Here is a 19,364-nt window from a genome sequence, read left to right on the forward strand (position 1 = left end):
GCAAACGACCACCAGTTCAGCCTGACAAACCACTAATGGCACTAAGAAGGCGATGTATTATTTGACCTGCTCTGCTATTAATTTGTCTTTATTATTGTTATTATTTTATTTATTTATTTATTGGTCCTTGTGCACCTACTAACAAATTGTTAGCCAATTCTGTTATATTTCATTATATCGTCCTATTTCATATAATGAAAAACAGGCTGCTGAATGAAACCCTGTCAGTGAAGGCCTGCATTATGCAGACTACTTCCATGTCAAAAAATTCTTTTCCTTGACCACTGTTTAATGTTGCACTGTACTAGCAGTAATCACTACTTACTGTGGCAGTTTTCCATGAATTTGTACAAAGTCAATGACATAATAATTGAACCGTATTAATCCCCTTATATATTACATGTAATTGTTGCAGGCAGGCTTCCTTGCCTTTTGTTTCCGTTATTTCAATATGTGTTATACCATTGCACAATTAAATACATGCAGCAGACAACTCTCTTTGAGACTCTTGAGCCCTGTTTACTTAATTTTAAAATGTTTTATGGTAGAATAAAAATTTACAATACTCCAGCCTACAAAAATGTAATCTGCTGTAAAATGTCTCTCTAATTGAATTTGGTGCTCCCAATGACTTTCAGGGTATTGCATGCCACTGTAGGCATGATCACCAGAATAAAACTGATGATAATATGAATACAGAATGAATGTGAAAGAGGTATCACCCTTTATGCCACTTCTTTTAGTGGCTACCCATCTGATGTATATTTCTAGACGTTTTATTACTGGCACATTCCAGTCAATCATCATTTAATGCTTCTGTCCTGTGTATCACCAGTAGAATAATGTAGATAATGTTTTTTTTTCCTCTGGCTTCTCCTCAGATATGTTTGGGAGTGTGAATTTGCATTCAGGATTGACACGATACAAAAATAAGATAAAAATAAAACATCTCCTACTCATCATGTGAAGTCATCCTTAATCTAAAGGAGCTCGGAGCAGAGAGGAGTTTACTTGATGCTTGGTGAATTCGTGAGTACTGAGAGCTTACAGCAGGGAGACCTTCCTTTGAATAACCTTTTGCCCCCAGGTATTGGGACAAACAGACCTATGAGGCATTGCACCCATATTGAAAGAGAAAAGGCTATGGGGAGACTAATTCTGAGAGTGTTTAATGTTTGCTGATTGTTTTCCCAATGACCTAAAGTGGTCTGATTCCTTGATGTTTGGCATTGAGCAAAGGAGAATAAAAAATATATAGTTTTTGTTTCTGTTTTTTTGCATTTGAGAACGCAAAAAAAAAAAAAAATCGTAGGACTGGTTTGTGCTACTTAGACATTGCCCTGCTTTCAAGGCTATAGCACAGGCACCACTGTCCATCTGGACAGAAGTCCATCTAGAATGGGGAACACTTGGTTTAATGGAGCAACAATGCAGTATCTCCTTTAGTGGCACAGAAACAAACTAACCCTTGCTCAGCTGGCCAGCCCTGTAGGGCCCTGCACCACATCTCTTTAAAATCAGCTGTAGTCTTCATGTAAATTTAGCAGCTTAAGTAAGGAGCCTCTTTCCTCCCATCAAAGGCACAGCAGAACCAAGACTCTCCCTCATCTCAGTCCCTTTTTCTCCCTCTCTGAGGACCTGAGTGCACCTTGGGGAATCAGGAAGGGCTGCAATGCATCCTAATTCCAGCCAGAAGATTATGGCGGGACTTTATTTTCTCCTCTGTACTTCAAAGAATTTGTACTGAAAGGATCCACCTTGCCTGGCCTGATTCAGCAAGGCAAATTGTGAACCTTGTTACTGCCATTTCTCAGAAGAAGAAACCCCCTGAACATATGTTCAATGCTATACTAAAGTCCAGTGAAACAAGTTACAAATTACTCATTCACAAGTAAGTCTCCAGCAAGAGACTAGGTTCAATACATTACTTTAATAATTTTATTCTGGATTTGCCTGTAGACAGATCAACTTCTAAATCGCCATTCTACCCCTTAAATATCTCTCCATCCCATGGGTGAGCTCACATAATTTCCATACACAGTATTTTCCAAACTGTTGCAGACTGAGAGAGTGAGTGGCCAAAGGAGGTATCACTAAGTGGATGCCATATCCTGAAACAGGTCTGCTGCAGCAGCTGCTGGGCATGATACGAGATTATGTGGACTCTTGGACAGACCTCAGGTTTTTTTATATTACTAGCAAAGGCCCAAATAGATATCAAGAAGGCTTTGCCACCTTTCGATTATTTCCTTACTTTGCTGCCTTAGGGCATGAGAGGTCTCTGTGTGTGGTTTCCTTTAAGTATTTCTGTAGGCTTTCTAGGTTAAGGTGTTTCAGGATGCTTTTGGGGATGTGGCTTGGAAAGGATGGGTGTTGGTGAGGAAGTAAAGTGTTAAGGAATGTTTTGAAAGCTGCAGGGTTTCTGATTGAAAGTTTATACCAATAAAGAGGGTTCCTGATGAACTTTTAAAAAGTTAAAGTGCAAAGCTAAAGTTCTGGTTATACCATTGGAAAAAGTGGCTTGAGGTAAACAGCAAAGCACTTTCAGACTCCTCTCAATCCAAAGAGAAATGCCAGTGTTTGGTGCTTCCTCTTGCACTTCTGCAAAATCAGACCATTCTGTTTGTTTTTGAATACGTAGCAGGTGCTACTGAAAAGGAGACAAAAATGTGTTCTCCATAATCATAGGTGACAGAATAAAATTAAATGGCAGCAAGGGAGATTCAGAAGAAGGAAGAAAAATGTTTTCCAGTAGTAAAAATAAGGAAAAGCAGATTAAATTGTCCAGGGAGCTTGTAGAGTCTCTATCCATAGAGGTATTTAAGAGCAAAACAGCATCAGGTCTGTCAAGAATTATGTTTTGTCATTTTGTTTTGTTTTGTTTTGTTTTGTTCTTTCTTTTTTTTTTTTTTTCATAGGTTGGATAGTAGGAGAAATGGCTTCCCTAAAAGGGTTGTGCAGCATTGGAACAGGCTGCCTAGAGAACTGGTTGAGTCACCATCCCTGGAGGCTTTTAAGAAACGTGTAGATTTGGAATTTAGTAGCATGGTTTAGTGGTGGACTTTAGTGCTAGGTTATAGGTTGGACTAGATGATCTTAGAGGTCGTTTCCAACCTGAATGATTCTGTGATTCTATATGATTTGTTGCTCTTGCCATGTGGAAGGGAAGATCATGGGGAGATCTCTACAACCCCCTGGGACATTGTGAGTCTGACTTAGGTGCTAAAGGTGCTCTTTGGTTATCTAAATTAGAACAAATATAAGCTAAAAACTTTTACACAAATCACTAAATTTTGTGCATTTACTACAGTGTTGGTCAGCAACTCTTTAGACTATTGTGTTTGTAGTACAGGTAAGGTGGCATTTTTCTTCACAAACTATGGTTGGTTGGTTGGGTAAGGAGAACAAGCTGCTTTACACCTAATCAAAGGTGGACAAGTATAATGCTATTTTCTATTTATGTATAATGCATCTTCAAGTATGAGTCCTGGGTCCTGCAATGAAAAAAATTCAGATATAATGAATGCCATAAAGCTCTCAATTTAAAAGTGATAATTCATTGCACCATTTGATTGTTTTGGATAAATGCAAATAATTATGAAATCCTGTAATGAAGGGATTATTTTTTTCCCCCAACATGCTAAATGGTAAATTCCTGTGTCAAATGACTGCCAATTTAAAAGGAGAATTAAACCAGTGGCCTGATAGCTCTGTAAATTATTTGTGATTCAGCAAAGCATGAAATTTGGTCATGCACCATGCTTGGTCACCAACATATTGCTGTGCTGACATTTGAACATAACTGAACTTCTTTTCTTTCTCCATTGCATATTAGAAGTTTGGAAATAAAAATACAGAATTACTCTGAGGCAGGTCTGGTAACAGAGCAGTGTCACCACTCCTACTGATGCTGCCTCGCTGCACTAGCCTTTTACAGTGCCTCGGGACCAAAACCCTGTCCTTCCAAACTACCCACGCTTTGGCAAACCTTTGGGCTGCCCAAAAGGTGCCCCAGTTGTTATGGTAGGATAGAGACTTCGGAACCACCTCCAGGGTGTTCTTCAGACTATTAATCGCCAGAAATCACGTGGAAGATGAGCGCTACAGATTGTTCACCAAGGATTTTAATTCACATCACTTAGTCATGGAAACGATACATGGTCTGGGTGAATGCCAATGGGGCTTTGTCAGGAGGTGTTGCCAAGCCTCATGAGATAAGGTACTCAAACTGCATGCAATCTGGCATTTTTGACATCCCAGGACCTGCAACAGGGATGCACCCTAGGATGTCCTACTGGGATGGCTTTCAGGAGCAACAAAAAAAGAGTGGCAATAGTGTGACAACTGAAAACCTCTTTTTCAGCCCACAGGCTCTCTTTATCCCCCCAAACAAGAACAAATACTTTTGATTGTATATATATAGCATCAAACCAGTTTTGTTGTTACTATATACATGTACTCTGCTTTAAGCACCTTCCTCAGAGCCCCATTCGATGTCTGTGTAGCATGCGATTCCATCAGTATAAATACAGTTTTCAGCAATATAGAAGCTGAATAACAGTGACAGCTGTGTTGGCCTCCCATCGTGGAGCACAGTCACACCCTGATGGGGACTGTGGGAGTGCACGGTACGACCACATCACCTGATGGAAGACAATGTGGTAAACATCCAAAATCCCTTCACCCTGTTCTGATAAATTTACTGGTTCTTCTACAGCTTCATCTCTTAAGTTTTACAGCACTCCTCATCCATTGTTGTGAACAGTATAATCCCTGTAATGACTTTTGAATTTTCACTGCTTGCTTAAATTTTTGATAACAAAACCAAGGGGTGAGGCATGCCTATAGCATACAAATACAGCAGAAATATTCATAGAAGCAGTAAACCTTGTACACGGGAAATGAATGTAGGGCCAAGATTGTTCTTTTGTATAGATATTTAGGTGCTCAGTTCACATGACTGTTTTTCTCTTTTAGAAATCAACTTTATTTAAGGACAAGAGTGCATGGTGGTGGCAGCAGGAGCCACGTCTTCCAGAGAAGCACCTCCACAGAGCGCCTTGGGAGAGGGGCGTGATGTCTCTTAAACATGGCATGGCCAGTGCCAGTGGTCCTGGCCCATTCATTCACTGTCCTTTCTCGTTCCTGTTTCTTCTTGTGTCTAATGAGTGAGGTCATTACGCAGTAAGCATTCTGATAGCAGTCCTTTTCCTATTAAATTGGGGAGAAAAAAAAAAAAAAAGAGCAACCCTGAAAGGTTAGACGTTTTAATTGAATATGTAAACTTTGATCATTTAAAAAGAAAAAAAAAACCACGGACTATTTCTGGCATATCAAAATTAGCATTCCAGAATACCAACAAGTAGATGTAAAATAGCATACAAAAAGATTAACGTGTTATAATTATGCATTTGAAAGATACTTAAAATGTAAACTGATTTTAATTCCTGAAAGGCTATTAGAAAGATTTATTTTATATATAATTGCAAAAGTTATAGGCAGAAAAAATTTCTGTTATAAAGCTGTCTCTTCTTTGAGCCTGTTTTCATCTTCGATATACCAGGAAATAAGTGAACCTCTTTATTAAAAAATCCCAAACCAATACAAAAAAATAAAATACCTTCTCCCATCTCTCTTTCTTCCCATATCAACTTTTCATGGCTCACAGGATACAATGATCTTGTTTGAGATGGATTTTGGAGAACTTAGAGATAGAGCTATTATTAGCAATACAAAAAAAAAAAAAAAGAAGGCTGAATTATTTGCTAGAGTAGGTGGAAATCATCAGTTTTAAAAACTGATCACAGAATTACATGCATCCTTGGGGAACATCCTGAAGTGTCACATTTTGAATTGTAGAAATAAAATTTTAATGCATCAAGTTCCTAATGCATGAACATTCTTTTTGCAGGATTTGTTCAGGTATTTTCATGTGTCTTGCTAAGCATTCACCACTTAATTTCTCTTGAGTTACACTCATTGTCAATTTATTTATTTTTTTAAAGTCTGATTTGGTTTTCACACTAAACAGAATGCTTTTACAGGTAAGTAGTCTAATGTATTCTATAAAATGTTTCTTTTAAGAGACTTTTTGTTGCAAATAAAATATTCTCCAGCATGATTTGAAAGGTGACTTAAAAACAGATGGCATTAGGTGCTGCAGTCAATTCAAAACTTCATCACAGGCTTCAGCAATGAAGTGGTTACAGGATCATATTTGGGAGCAGCATAAAAGAAAATTTACATTCCTTGCAACTCAAGCATCACTTTGTGTTTGTTTTTGTGGGATTGGTTACAATGACCGTGTCTTCTACACTACAAGAGATCTTCAGCAGGGCTGAAAGTGGTATTTCATACATTTGATGTCCACCCTTCTGACGGATACAAGTAACACCCCAAAAAACAGCAATTCAAATCACAGCTCAAATGTTTAAAACCTGCCACAGCTTGCCTGTAATCATGCAGTGCAAAGCCTGCTAATATTAGAAATGCACATGCTTAAGGTGGTCTTCTGGTTTACGAGTGAGATATTACAGATATGGCCATTGGAAAAGAACAGAACAGTGCCATATGTCATTATCAAGGTTTGAATAGGAAAATAAAGTTTTTCAAACTTTGAAAACTCCAAGTAGCCAGAGGTCTATTACAACTCCAGCAAAACCACCAGGAAATAAAAATCCCTCAAAGGATACCATCAGCTGTAATAAAAACTAGCTACAATAACTTCAGCAACCTGGCTTGACAAATAACTGTGAAGATCTATGTGAGTTTGTACTTGGCAGCTACTCAGATGTTCTGCATTTTTGTCCTGTTTGCTAACGATGTAGTGCACCCTCTAGGAGACTGCATTTGAAAGACATTTCAGCAATGACTAAGGTGGATGTCTTATGACAGTTTCCACCAAAGCCGGAATAATTTAACTTTTATGCATACGCCAAACCAGTGCTGTTACTTTTAGTGCTTAATGTGGAAATGAGTCATTTCATATTCTTGGGTAACATAGAAAAGAAATCTTGAAATGAGAAAGCAGAGACAGCATCCTCCAGCCCCGAAGTATCAAAATAATATGAACAAAGTTAAATAAAATTACCTAAATTAAATTATTGTCAGGTATTCTGAGTACACATATCTTTGCTGGCACTAATAATTAACTCTGTGGCTCAATAGCATCCACAAAGACAGAAATTCAAAGACATGATGGCTGCAAAGTCCTTTTCCTGTGTCAATAATCTGATTTAAAAACAAAAACAAAAACAAAAACAAAAACAAAAACAGCTTTTTCTACTAGCACTATTTCTCTTTTATCTCTCCAGCTGTCATGGCTCCCAAAACTCTGGTATTATTTTTTAAAGATTTGGTCCCACAAGTTTCGTTGGCATAAAAATTGTGGAAGAAATAAAATTTGGCCCAAGTCAGCCCCCTACAGGTGAGGAACATGCAGGTCTTATATATGTTAGTTATTGAAGACTTTGTAGTGTTATATAAGACTTCATCAGTGTTATATTAAATGAAAATTATGAGAGAATTTTCTGGCCCAAGAAAAATCAAGAATAATGCTGAAAGTCTATGTATTTTTTCCATGTGATTTGTACATTAATGACATTCATAAGTATTTACATTTGTTTACATGTATATGCATACATAACATTTACATATACCTTGCATATGCTTTCAGTGCTACTCCTGCAAATATTTTATGCATATACTTACATAAGCATATAAGCAAATACTGAGATCATGCACACATCATTAAGCACATCTAAGAGCCTTCCATTATCAAACAGCCTTTTTGGGTTAAAATACTTACAACGAAAAAAATGGTACAATGGTATTGGAAGCTGTGATTACATAAGTATTAATGGAATTGAGCAAGGACCCTGGAAAGGGAACCCGACAAATTGGATGCTGCCCATGTCATCATCCTTGCAACCTTGCCCACAATTTGCTACCCGTGAGAAAAACAACAAGGTTCAGAATCTCATTCATTACCAAGGTACCAAAGTGGCTTTAATACGAATGAGAGCTATATCTCTGAAGCATCATTAGGACACTTTCTGAAAAGGAGAAAACAGTAAGCGTTAGAAGAGCTCCCTAGTCAAATCCCAAATATAAGCAAGAAAAACAACAACAAAAAGCCACCCTTCAGTCTAGAGGAAGCACTGTACAGTACTAATTGCACTCTTTGGGGGGATTTCCCAAACAAAATACAATAGTTACAGGAAAACAGTAATGTTCAGTCAACCTTACACTGCCAGATCTAATTCCCTATTCACTTCCCCTAATAAAGAAAAACAGAAACAAGACCAATGAGCTAAAAATAACTCCTTGCCACTCTATTTTCAGTGCTTCAGCTATTGATTCTTACATGCTCTAGCATCTCCCTTTTGCCCTTGTGGATCCTATGCTTATTACGTGCAAATCTACCAGAAATCAGTGAGGCAGAGCAATTCTTTGTATTCCTTGGCCATGAAAGGCCCCCGCATACTGTCCCATGAGCTCCCTATACCTTTTGTGTAGTCTGTTACATACGGCCCACAAAGGAAAACTAGAGCCCCTTCTGTGACTTCATTTTGCACCAGCAATGCAAAATAAAGGGGCACAGAAGAGGAGCCGATGGTGCTCCAAGCCAGTGAGAAGCTTGTGTTCACAGTAGTCCAAATTGTCAGTTGGCTGAAATATCTTAGTGCCAATTAGGCGATCTCTTTGTAGTAAAGCTTTAAAAAGAAAGAACGTGAAAGACTCCAAGTGATAGCAGGAGGAAGGCATGGAAAATGCTTATGCAACAAGTCACAAAACAAAAATTGGCATATTCACCGTGTACAGTGCAATGGAAAATAAGACTCAGTAGCATCTCCAGCTTGGCTTTTATGTTATATGGGAGAGAAGAAGCATGAAGCTTTTTTGACCGAGGCTCACAGAGAGAAATGGTTTAGCACACTTGAAACCCACGGGAGTTTTCCAATTAAGAATGACAAACACGGTCAGTGAGCTGAGCCGCAGATCCTGCTGCCAGCCACACAACTTAGTTGTTATGCAGGCCAAAAGGTTTTTAACACCTTCCTAGCAATCTCCAGGAGCAGTAACATTTCCACCCTCTTGAAGATGATGCAGGCCTTGCTCTAGCAAGCTGATACAGCTTTGCCTGTTCTCAAAGCCACCATGTAGGTCTGCAGTCCAATTCCCCACCTGGCAAAGCTCCATCCAGCTAAGTCCAGCTCATGATTTTACCCTGCTCTGCTTTCGTCCTATGTTTGGGCTGTTGTTTTTCAATTTATGACTGTATTTTTTCGTTTGGCTGTTTTCTCCCCAGCGTGGTCTCTGCTGACCATGACTGCTGGCTTCTGCAACACTGGAGTGCAGCTGAGAGGAGGGCCAGTCATGTACTTCCACGTTCTTTTTAGTCTTACCCATACTAAAACATCTCAGCTCAAACAGGAAAGAAACTGGAAACCTCAATGCCACTGTGAATTTCAGATTGCTATCTATGCAGTGTGAAAATCCTGTTTCTGCGTAGGGTCACAATCAGAAAGGAGCTAATGATCATATATTATTAATCTGACCACAACTTTAAGTTCTATTTTTAGTGTAGGAGGCCATATTAATAGGTGTGATTTTCACATTAACAGTGTGAAAAGCACAGTTTCTTAGAAATATAAACAAATCAGAAAATGCACATCTTTCATAATTGCAAACTTTAATGGTAGTCAACAGGTATACAACGAGTCTTTAGATGTATATTCAATAGCATCAATAAGGTGAAAGTAAAGCTTATTGTACACGAGATGCATCTGTGAGTGCAGTTGGCCTAGGCTAGACTCCTACTCACATTGCTTTGAAAATAACATTCTGGAATACAAGCTCTTGAAAACAACAACGGCCAGACACCTTAAAATGCATGTTTTCGTTCTGGTCTAAAAGATTTAGGGAGTTGCTTCTGATGGTGAAAAATAGCCTACAGAGAAAACAAAATGCCTTAATTCTTCAATTTAGACACTCACCAAGGTTTAGGCATGAGAGTAAGTTTTATTATTTTGATCTTCACTTCAATTAGGGCAGAAATATCCTTCAGTTTGCATCTGAATTGCTCAATTTTGGTTTGATTTACCAGTCATCCCTAAATGCAGTCCAAATTGCCCTCTGGATTTTATAACTCTCACTGGACAAATAATTTAGAAGGCTACCACTGATGGACTTCTAACACTTTCATATTCAAAGCACGTGACTTGAATGTGTCCCAGGACAGAAATGGCATAGGACCTGACCTAGAGAAGCTTCAAAGGCATTTGTTTCTTTTTCAGGAATACAAGGTTATTGCGTCCAGCATTTCAGAGGTTGCACTCAGAGGCAATCTGTGTTTAGATTCCAGATCTAAAACCAAAATACATAAAAACGTGCAGTCCTGCTGTATCAAAAGCTCATATAACTCAAACTACTATAAATTCATTACCTGTTACATATTTTACATATAATAGGCAGCATGTATTCCTTATGTCACCAACTTTTCTATAAGCAAAAACTTTTCTTACTTTCAAAGGTTTTGTTTTCAAAGGGGTTAATTGCCTTGCTGATGTTTTAAACTTTCTGTAAATGAGGCATTTGATAAAGTAACATTTGTACGGTTTGTTTCTACACTTGTTGGCAGACCTACTCATCTCACAATCTTTGCAAGACACCTGCCTCCAGCATCAGATATGAACTGATTTCTGAAGGCTTTAGTATTTCACCAGGGCAGAAATTGCTTGGAATTGACCTTCTGTTCCTATTATAATTGTTATCACAAAAGCTTTTCTTGTTCTGCATTTGATTTATTATTTCTGAGTGCCTTTGTTTGTGATACATAAACAAACACAGTATTTAAATGATTTATAGCCAACAAACTGTCTTTATTATTGTGATTCCAGTTGCACAAAGTTTTTATGCGAAATTATACCTGTTCTCTGGTTTACTTGTCTGAGAACGTTTAAAATGTAGGTAAAATATTTCCAAAAAACATAGCAGATCTGTATTTTATTGTCATAGCATGTATAGTTTGAGTGTGAGTACGTGAATTGTGTGATTAGCTGAGCAGGAAAAAAACACATTCCCCATGACTGAAAAGAGCTGAAACAAAGTGGGATACATTAAAAACCATCGCACAAAACTATTTGTATGCACAACATGTGTTGGAGTGTACATATGCCCATGTGTATATGGCTCTATAAATTCCTTTGTTTTCACTCATACTGTTCCTTGGGCTAATTATAATTTTCATTCTGAAACATGACTGCAGTAGTATCTCAGCGTTAATGAACGCTGTCAAAAGTCACCTAGAAGCAAGAAACGAAGTCACTCTCTTGATCCCTTATAACATCAATTAGTACAATCTCTACAGTAATATCTTATTAGGTGGCAGCATTTCCTACCGCCGGAGATACTAAGTGCGTCACATCCTTTATTACACCTTAATTAAAAAGCACATTCTGCTTGCCTAATGCCTTCACATAGTTGCCTCCTTCCGTCTACTTTTCTTTCCACCTGCTGTCCAGTCCTCCGCTGTCTTGAAGGCTGCTGCCTCCTGCCTTCCTCCAGCGACGGTGGCGGCAGTGACACACAGCGTGCTGCACGCAGGGCTTGTCGGTTCCTCCGCGGGTTTGGTTAGCTTGCACGCTGCACACACGTAGCCCAGGCAGCCCTGGGGCTGAGCACATCTGAACGACAGATTTCATTACACATTCCTTTCCTTCCATCCCATCCGTTTAGCACTTTATCTGGTTTTTGAAGAACATAACAATTTTTAGAAAGAATTTAATGATAGGATGAACTGTGTCAGACAGATGACTTCAAATTATAGTTATTAGAATTCCAGCCTAACAATCTGCACTTTAATAATTTATCACTGAAGAGCTCTTATTTTAAGCTCCTCTTAGAAATGCCTTTTCTCTGCTGTGTGTGTAACTGGGGAGACGACTGACAAGTTCAATGATTTTTTAGCCAATGTTTTCCCCTCTTACCAAGGCATAGGAATATTTTTCTCTTTCTATCCAATGTCTTGCAGCTGCAGAAATCTTCTTTATACTGCAGAATAAAGATGCCTGAAATAGCTGAATTACTCTAATTCAGATCGTTCCATAAGAACTGCAGATATTGCCCACTATACATACATTTTCTACAAGATATTATATAAAACTACTTAATTTGTATAGCAAAGAAGCAAAAGTTTTTGTCCTCAGGGGTTGAAAATTCACTGTGATGGTGTAAAGTCAATAGCTGTAACATACACCCGCCAAGGACCTGACTTCATATTGGGCATCTTCTTGGCTGAGCAGAAAAACTGCATGTTTTCTAGTAAGACTCACGCTAGTGGAAACACTCGAGCAATGGAAAGCTGCCAGAGATCACGGACAGCCAGCCTGTGTCTGTCCTCAGCAAGGGCCTGGGATTTCGCCCTGCGGATGCTGCTGTGGGACTGCTGCAACAGCAACTGCTGCTCTCTCGCAGCTTCAAGGCTAGGCATTTCTTTTGCCATCTGATGGTGGTCCTCTTAGTTTTCTAGCTGTTTACGTGCTTATATGCCCACACTAATATATAATAAGCACATACATAAACTAATTTATACATATACACACATATATGGATATATCATTCAGAAATAACTGTAGGGTCTCTCTATTTTTAAATTTTTATTTTTTAATGTGCACATTTTGCATTCTGATCTTGATTTAAATTATTTGGTATCCACTCTGAAAGATGACTTGAAAAAATCCCACATGGTTTCACTAGCAGTTTCATGTGATAACCTTACACTTCTCCTTTGCCCCTCCCCACCTCCACCTACTTGAAAGAGCAATTTCCATGGGCACTTTCCCTTAGGCACGTTTAGCTACTTGTCTTCCAGCCTGGCCTCTAAGTGGGCAGAAGCAGTGGAAATGAATGGAGAGTAGGTAAGTTAACACCGAGTCCTCAATAATTACATAGACTTCAGAGACTGCTTGAAGATGAACCCTGGTTCATGAATATCACTTCTTAAATTCTTTTTTAGCCATTTGTCTTTCTCTTTCTTACTAAATCTGTGTTCTTCCCCAGATGTTTTTTCCCCTACACATTCTCAAAAAGTACTTCTGTTTTTAAAAATAACTGATACAATACCTCTTGGGAAAATGATCAAGAGACCAAGAAAGCTGAAAATTGCTGGAGGTTCCTGGAGTGTGCTTGGCTGCAGCTTCTCTGCAGTTCTCGGTAGCTGGACGCTGAAATAATAGCACAGGAACTCTCTTCTGACTACAGGAAGCTGACTGGAGGTGTCTTTTCCTGTGCCTTGAACATGAGGTACCCAAGGGAAGGCCATGTAGCCCAGAAACTAATGGAATGGAAGGCAGAAACACAAAATGGTTTGGTCAGCCTTTATTTTTCATAGTTTTTACAAATCTGAAAAACAGACACTAGTGTTTTTAAGTATGCACTTTCCATCATGATCTCTTTGCTCTTTTAAGATGTTTTCTTTTAAGATGCATTCTCCTAGTTTCCCAAAATGCATAATTAGTTTCTAAAAAAGGAAACAGAACCCCATTTGTTTATCAAAGGGGCTAGAACAAGCTCCCAAAGAGCCATTCTTGAATAAATAAATACAGATGCTAAGTGCAATTAAGAAAGGAAAAAGACTGAATATTTATCTTCTTACCCAAGAGACTGATCATTCTCTAACCCTTTATGCTTTCTTGCACAGCTCTGCAGACGCACTTTTGTACAGAAGAACAATAGTATAGCTCCCTCACAGACACTTTAATCTGCAGTACCAGTAATATATGTCACGATGTTTCCATGCCTTGGAAGGCCTACAAGCAGGGTAAATTTAACTGTAAGACTCTGCCATTTCCTTTCTCTTGAATTAGCAAAATGTACTCACATCTGATGAATGAGGTCAGTGACACAGAAGGTGAAAGTGAGCAGGAGATCTCAAGGAATTGGTGAGACACATGTTCCCAGCATCCCCAATATCTACATGTTTTAGTCCTCTCCAGTAGTACCAGAGGTGTATTCTCTTTCTCCTTGGAATGCTTTATGTACTAGGCAAACACTTGCTTATAAATTCAATGCCATTTACAGTTTTCTTTTTTACTGGGATTCACCTAACCAAATGTGTCAGGACATCTGTCCATAAAGCAGACAACAACTTGTGAACTCTTTATGCTACTCTCCATTTGCAAAGAAATAGTTAGTGGCGGGGAGACGGTCATCTGATCCATCTCAAGATGAGAGGAATCATACTCCACAAATCCTGTATTTCCTTCTACCAACTTTAAAAATCAAGAAAGCTGACTTAAGATATTCAAACTGGAGGTATTTTTACATCTAGAGTTGTAACACACACATCAGTGTCATCAAAGTAAATTTAGCACGTTTGCATTTGGTCAGATGAATTTGATCCTTCAAGCCCCCTGGTGTCCTGTGGAACCAGGATGCAAAAAGTGGCAGGCAGCAGCATGTAGAGGACCTCACGTCTCTGCGACCTTGTTTGTCTCCACCTTACTTCTTGTCAGTTTAATGAAGGTCTGAATAAGAGAAAGGCACATATGACCACAGGTTAAGGTTTGATGTACTTTGTACTATACCAGAGCACAGCAAATTTTGCCTAATCCAATCCATGGTGTGCTCGTGTGGTGTAGTGCCCAAGAAATTCCCATCTGGGTACTGACTACATTATAGGAAAAACCTATAGTTTCATTAAATAGCAAATATTTTGTCTGGCGATGTGATGCAGGAATGTCAGCTTCATTGTGTGCAAGAGAAAGCAGTCTGTTTCTTGTGGATCACCAAGGGGCTTACAGGCCATGTAATGGGAAGAGGCATGTCAGATTTATTCTGGGGGATTAATTTAGGTCTGTGGGCTGTGGGTTCTCCATCCCTTTGACAGAAATCACCTTCAGAGAATCTCTGAAAAAAAAAGATGTCCTAATCTGGAATCATGCTTCTTCAGTTTCTCCAAATTTACCAAAAAAAAAAAAAAAGGAAAGGAAAGGAGGAAAGGAAAGAAAAAAGCAATTGCTAATTATTCTTTCAGTTTAAAAAAAAAAAAATCCTGTAATTAGCAAAATATATATATATTCAAAAAAACACCACAAACTGTTGACTTCTTCTTTCCTTTTTCCTTTTTCTTTCTTTTGTGTTTTGTCCTTGTTGATGTTAAAAGGTAGGTAGAAAAGGGGAAACAAAAATAAAATCTTTTTAACTATCCTTAAGAAATTTACCTGCTACCATTCTTTTTTTAAGGCTTCTAAATAGCCATTTACTTTTAAAATTATCATTATTATTTTAATATATTTCACAGTATCACAGAATTAGAGAAGAGCTGAGGTAGGAAGAGACCTCTGGAGATCATCTAAGTCTACCTCCCTGGCTCAAGCAGGGTCACTCAGAGCAGATTGGCCAGGACAATGTCCAGTAACATTTTGACAATTTCCAAGGCTGAAAACTCTGCAAACCATCTGGACAACATGTTCTTCTGCTTGATCACTCTCACTCTAAAAAATAAAAATTAATTTAAAAAACTTACATTTAAATGAAATTTATTGTATTTCAGCTTGTACCCATTGCCTCTTGTACGTTCACTGTGTGCCGTTGACAAGAGAAGAGCCTGGCTCCATCTTCTTTACTGCCCCATCAGGTGCTTACACCCACAGGTATGATCCCCCCCCCAAGCCTTCTCTCCTGCAGGCTGCACAGTTGTGGCTCTCACAGGTTCTCCTCGTGCTGGTGGGAGGGGAATGACCAGCTTTGTCCATCAGCAGCTCTCACCACACACCTGGACTTCTGTCAGCATTGGAAACGTGGTGCCAGGCAGATTTGTGCACATCAGCACCCCTTCGGAGTTACCTAGAGAACAGCCAACACCATAACGGCTGACTTGAGAGTCATGCACATACTCGCTGATTTCAGAAAAAGGTTACTTGCATAATAACACCTTTAAATGAAGTGACACGCTTTAAAGCTGCCACTTTAGTCACTTTCCTTTGTCTCAGAAGCTGCTGTGAAGCTGAAAGGAGGGCAAGTACACCTCCATTATATGCCACTTTTCCTTCTTGATTTGAAGCTCTAAGGCACCATGATAACTAAACATCCTTTTTTCCTCACAAACTAGAGCTAGTCTCTGCACTGGTTCACAGTAGTCTACCTCAGAGTAGGAGATAAAAGTAGCTAAGCAGGAGTTCACTGTGATTCCCTTATTTAATACAAACCCAAGCTTCCCCATAAATTGCAGTGTCCGAAGGTGACCAAGCTTCTCCTCCACAGAGCATCTCCCCTGGGGCTGGTCTCAGGGCTGAGTCCTTTGTTCAGGTTAGTGTGCTGAGCAAAGAAACCACAACCCAACCCAACTAGTGCATTGGCTAGCTAAAGAGCTAGGGCCACAATCTCAGCAGCCCACACAGCTGCCTGTGCTGGCAGGATTTCAGCGTGAGCCTCTGTGATCCGATTGTGCCCATAAAGCTAAGACTGCAGCAGAACCTGGTTCTCTGTCAGTTTACAAAACGGTTCCTAATCTCAGTTGTATAGATTACAGTTAATGTGGCATTGTGGTGAAAATATCGTAACTGGCAAAATTAATTATTGCAAACCAAGTGATTTTTCCTAAAGTAGTAGCACCAAAGTCAAGAAGTAGCAACTGTTTGCAATGCCAAACATGCAACTTGTTGGAAAAGAGCAATGCAGTTGCTCTTTCTAGTGCAGTGGTTTCAACTGGCTTTCCTTTTCCCTGAATTCCAGCCTGCAGTTCTCCAAAAGCCTAACTTGAAATGCTTTCTAACCCGACATTGATTTATTCAAGGAATTGACTACATGCGCAATCAAGTAACCCTGAAGTGATTAATTGGAATGTGTTTAGTTCATTGATCTGTTATTATATGATATGCTAACTTCTGAAGCTAATGAAGGAGAGTGGCACGTTAACTCTTTTCATCTGGAAAAAAAAAAAAAGAATGGATACTCTGGCTTCAGAATATTTATTTTCTAACAAATCTGTGTGGAAGTCCATTTGTTTTTTTCCTAGTATTGCCAAACCTAAGTGTTTACGCATCAAGTTCTTAGTCTTGAAAATTCTTGACATTTTAAAATAGTAAGTATATTGGGTTATTTTTTAATATCTAAGCCTTTAGCCTATCTTTGGACTTCAGTTTGAATTTTGACAATGCAGATTAAAAGAAAACTCATGTCTCAAGTAAATCTGAGACTGCCATATTAACATGTTGTTCTGGATATTGGGAAGATTCCAACATGACTGAGGAAGATGTCTTCCCTTGGGAAGAGGACGGGTTTCTGGAGAGCCTATGTCCGTTTGATGTTATAATTTGACAAAAAGACTCGAAGGTATAATTCAGCTAGCATGAAAGGACACTGTGACACAGATGACTGAATATCAGACAAGATCAGCTACTGCAAAAAGTCAAGTCTTTGCCCAGAGAGAAGTGCCAGAGAGGTAACACAAATGTGTAATACTGCAGGGAAAGGAAAGCTGCTGAAACAAAGCCTGGTATCTCTTGAAGAGACAGTAGTGCCTATATCCTGCATTTCATTCAACCTGCAATCGGCGTAACATTGTGCCTGAGAGAGAGGAGAGAAAAACAAACAAAACAAAACAAAGAAAAAAGCAACAATTTCCTTCTGTGCTTTAGACTATAAATCGATTAAATTTACTTTCAACACAGAATAAGCATCATTCCACAGCAACGTAATCTGAAAAATAAATGTCCATCACTGCTACTGAACTGAGCTCCTGTGGTATGAAAAAGCAGAATAGGAATGGGCAAAAAGATCCCATGGTTGATGGTACACAGAGATTGGATTGGATTGGATTGGATTGGATTGGATTGGATTGGATTGGATTGGAAGAAACTCCCTGGGCAGAACCGCAGCTCCCATGGTGTAGGCTGACACCCAGTCAGCCTGCTGCAGGTACACTTGCTCAAACAAACCACACAATGGAAATGGAGTTCAGAGGACTTTCTCTCACACATCAGTCCCCCTAGATCATCCAGCAGCATCAGACATGCCAGAGGAAGGCACAAACTTACGACAAAATAAGAGAAGTTGCTTAAAATGCACCCACTAATTCATATATTCTATTATTCACCTTCAAGTGCAAACATGAAAGAGGAAGCCTTTCCATACTCAGCCAATATCATCATCCTATAACTTTTTTTAGCCTACAACTGCAGATGATTGCCTGCCCATGAACATGTTCACCTTTCTAGTTCTATCAGTGGATTTAAGTGGAGATATTATCACTCCTTCAAACAGCAACTTTTAGATGTGAACTTATAGGTAAAGTCAGGCCGCATCTTGAAGTGCGTGATATCTGTCCAACAGAAATCCTCAATATGACGGCCGTGTGTTTACACAATGAACTAAAGACAGTTTAGACAACATATCACTGAAGTGATTAGTGATCCTTGAATATTTTCAGCAATCTTTTCAGGCCTTACAGAGATTAATATTTTGCTTGCTTTTCTTATCATTGTGCATGTCAGCAGATGGTTTCATTGTGCTGTCCACAGTGACAGAGAGGGCTTTTTCCAGAGTGGCAGCAGCAGGAACACAGAAGAATAGGGGGAAGACAGTATAAACTAATACTGGAAGATGATAACATCAACAGAAAGGAATGAATGGTTTGAGTTTTATTCAACTCAGAATCAGTTTCCACATTAAAAATGCAGCAAATTTGTAAAACATCTCAAAGGACGTAATATAACATGAGAAGAATAATTTTAATTTGTAGGTACTGTTAATTCTTACTATCTCATTAATAACAATCGGAACTTTTTTTTTTTAGAGAATTAGAAATCAATTTGAAAAGTAATTACTTCATTAAATTTGGTGATTGTGTGCTATAGCCATCTCAATCTTCATTAAAATGAATGACAAGCAACTTTTCTCATTCTTTATGCTACGTGAATTTAAAAAGTGCAACTTTCCTATTTAATCTTAAAACAAGGTTGAAGACTTATGGTACACATTCCTGAAGCAAATGGGTAGAGGATTTTGGAAATTAGAAAGGTATGCCTGTACTGTAGCCACAGAAACGAGGACTAAGTTATATATCTGCTGACTTTAATGAAACACGGGAAGGAGATCCTTTACCCTAACAATATCCTCCCATACAGAGACATAGCTCTTTTCTAGGGCTTCCACACCACTTTCCACCTGAACGTGGGGGGGGGGGAGAAGGGGGAGGAGAAACATGATGACAAAAACCAACCAAACAAAAAAAAAATCCTTACAAATAATCTCTTTTAAATTTTGAGGAGGTAAAAGTTTTAAATTTTGTGTCTGGCTAATTAAACTGCAAAGGTGATAGACTTGTTCAGGATAAATGAGCATGGTAAGGAAAAAGCTAT

General features: G+C 38.8%; 2 long non-coding RNA genes across 16 annotated transcripts in view; one reads left to right on the plus strand and one right to left on the minus strand.

Annotated features, from left to right (window-relative positions):
* Nucleotides 1-18,895, plus strand: part of LOC308197329 — a 60,434-nt gene extending 41,539 nt beyond the window's left edge. The window contains exons 4-7 of the long non-coding RNA XR_013952818.1: nucleotides 882-1,087; nucleotides 4,978-5,184; nucleotides 15,557-15,656; nucleotides 17,237-18,895. This is a non-coding gene — a long non-coding RNA (uncharacterized lncRNA). The remainder of the gene's footprint in view (nucleotides 1-881; nucleotides 1,088-4,977; nucleotides 5,185-15,556; nucleotides 15,657-17,236) is intronic.
* Nucleotides 5,153-19,364, minus strand: part of LOC308197272 — a 247,706-nt gene continuing 233,494 nt past the window's right edge. For 13 of the 15 annotated variants that reach the window (XR_013952705.1, XR_013952706.1, XR_013952707.1 and 10 more), the window contains 2 exons: nucleotides 13,126-15,849; nucleotides 5,153-11,747 (listed from right to left, as the gene is read on the minus strand). This is a non-coding gene — a long non-coding RNA (uncharacterized lncRNA). The remainder of the gene's footprint in view (nucleotides 11,748-13,125; nucleotides 15,850-19,364) is intronic. The other 2 variants (XR_013952716.1, XR_013952715.1) reach the window with 2 other exon arrangements.

Source organism: Anser brachyrhynchus, assembly GCF_964034855.1.
Source record: "Anser brachyrhynchus genome assembly, chromosome: 1".
Classification (NCBI taxonomy): domain Eukaryota; kingdom Metazoa; phylum Chordata; class Aves; order Anseriformes; family Anatidae; genus Anser; species Anser brachyrhynchus.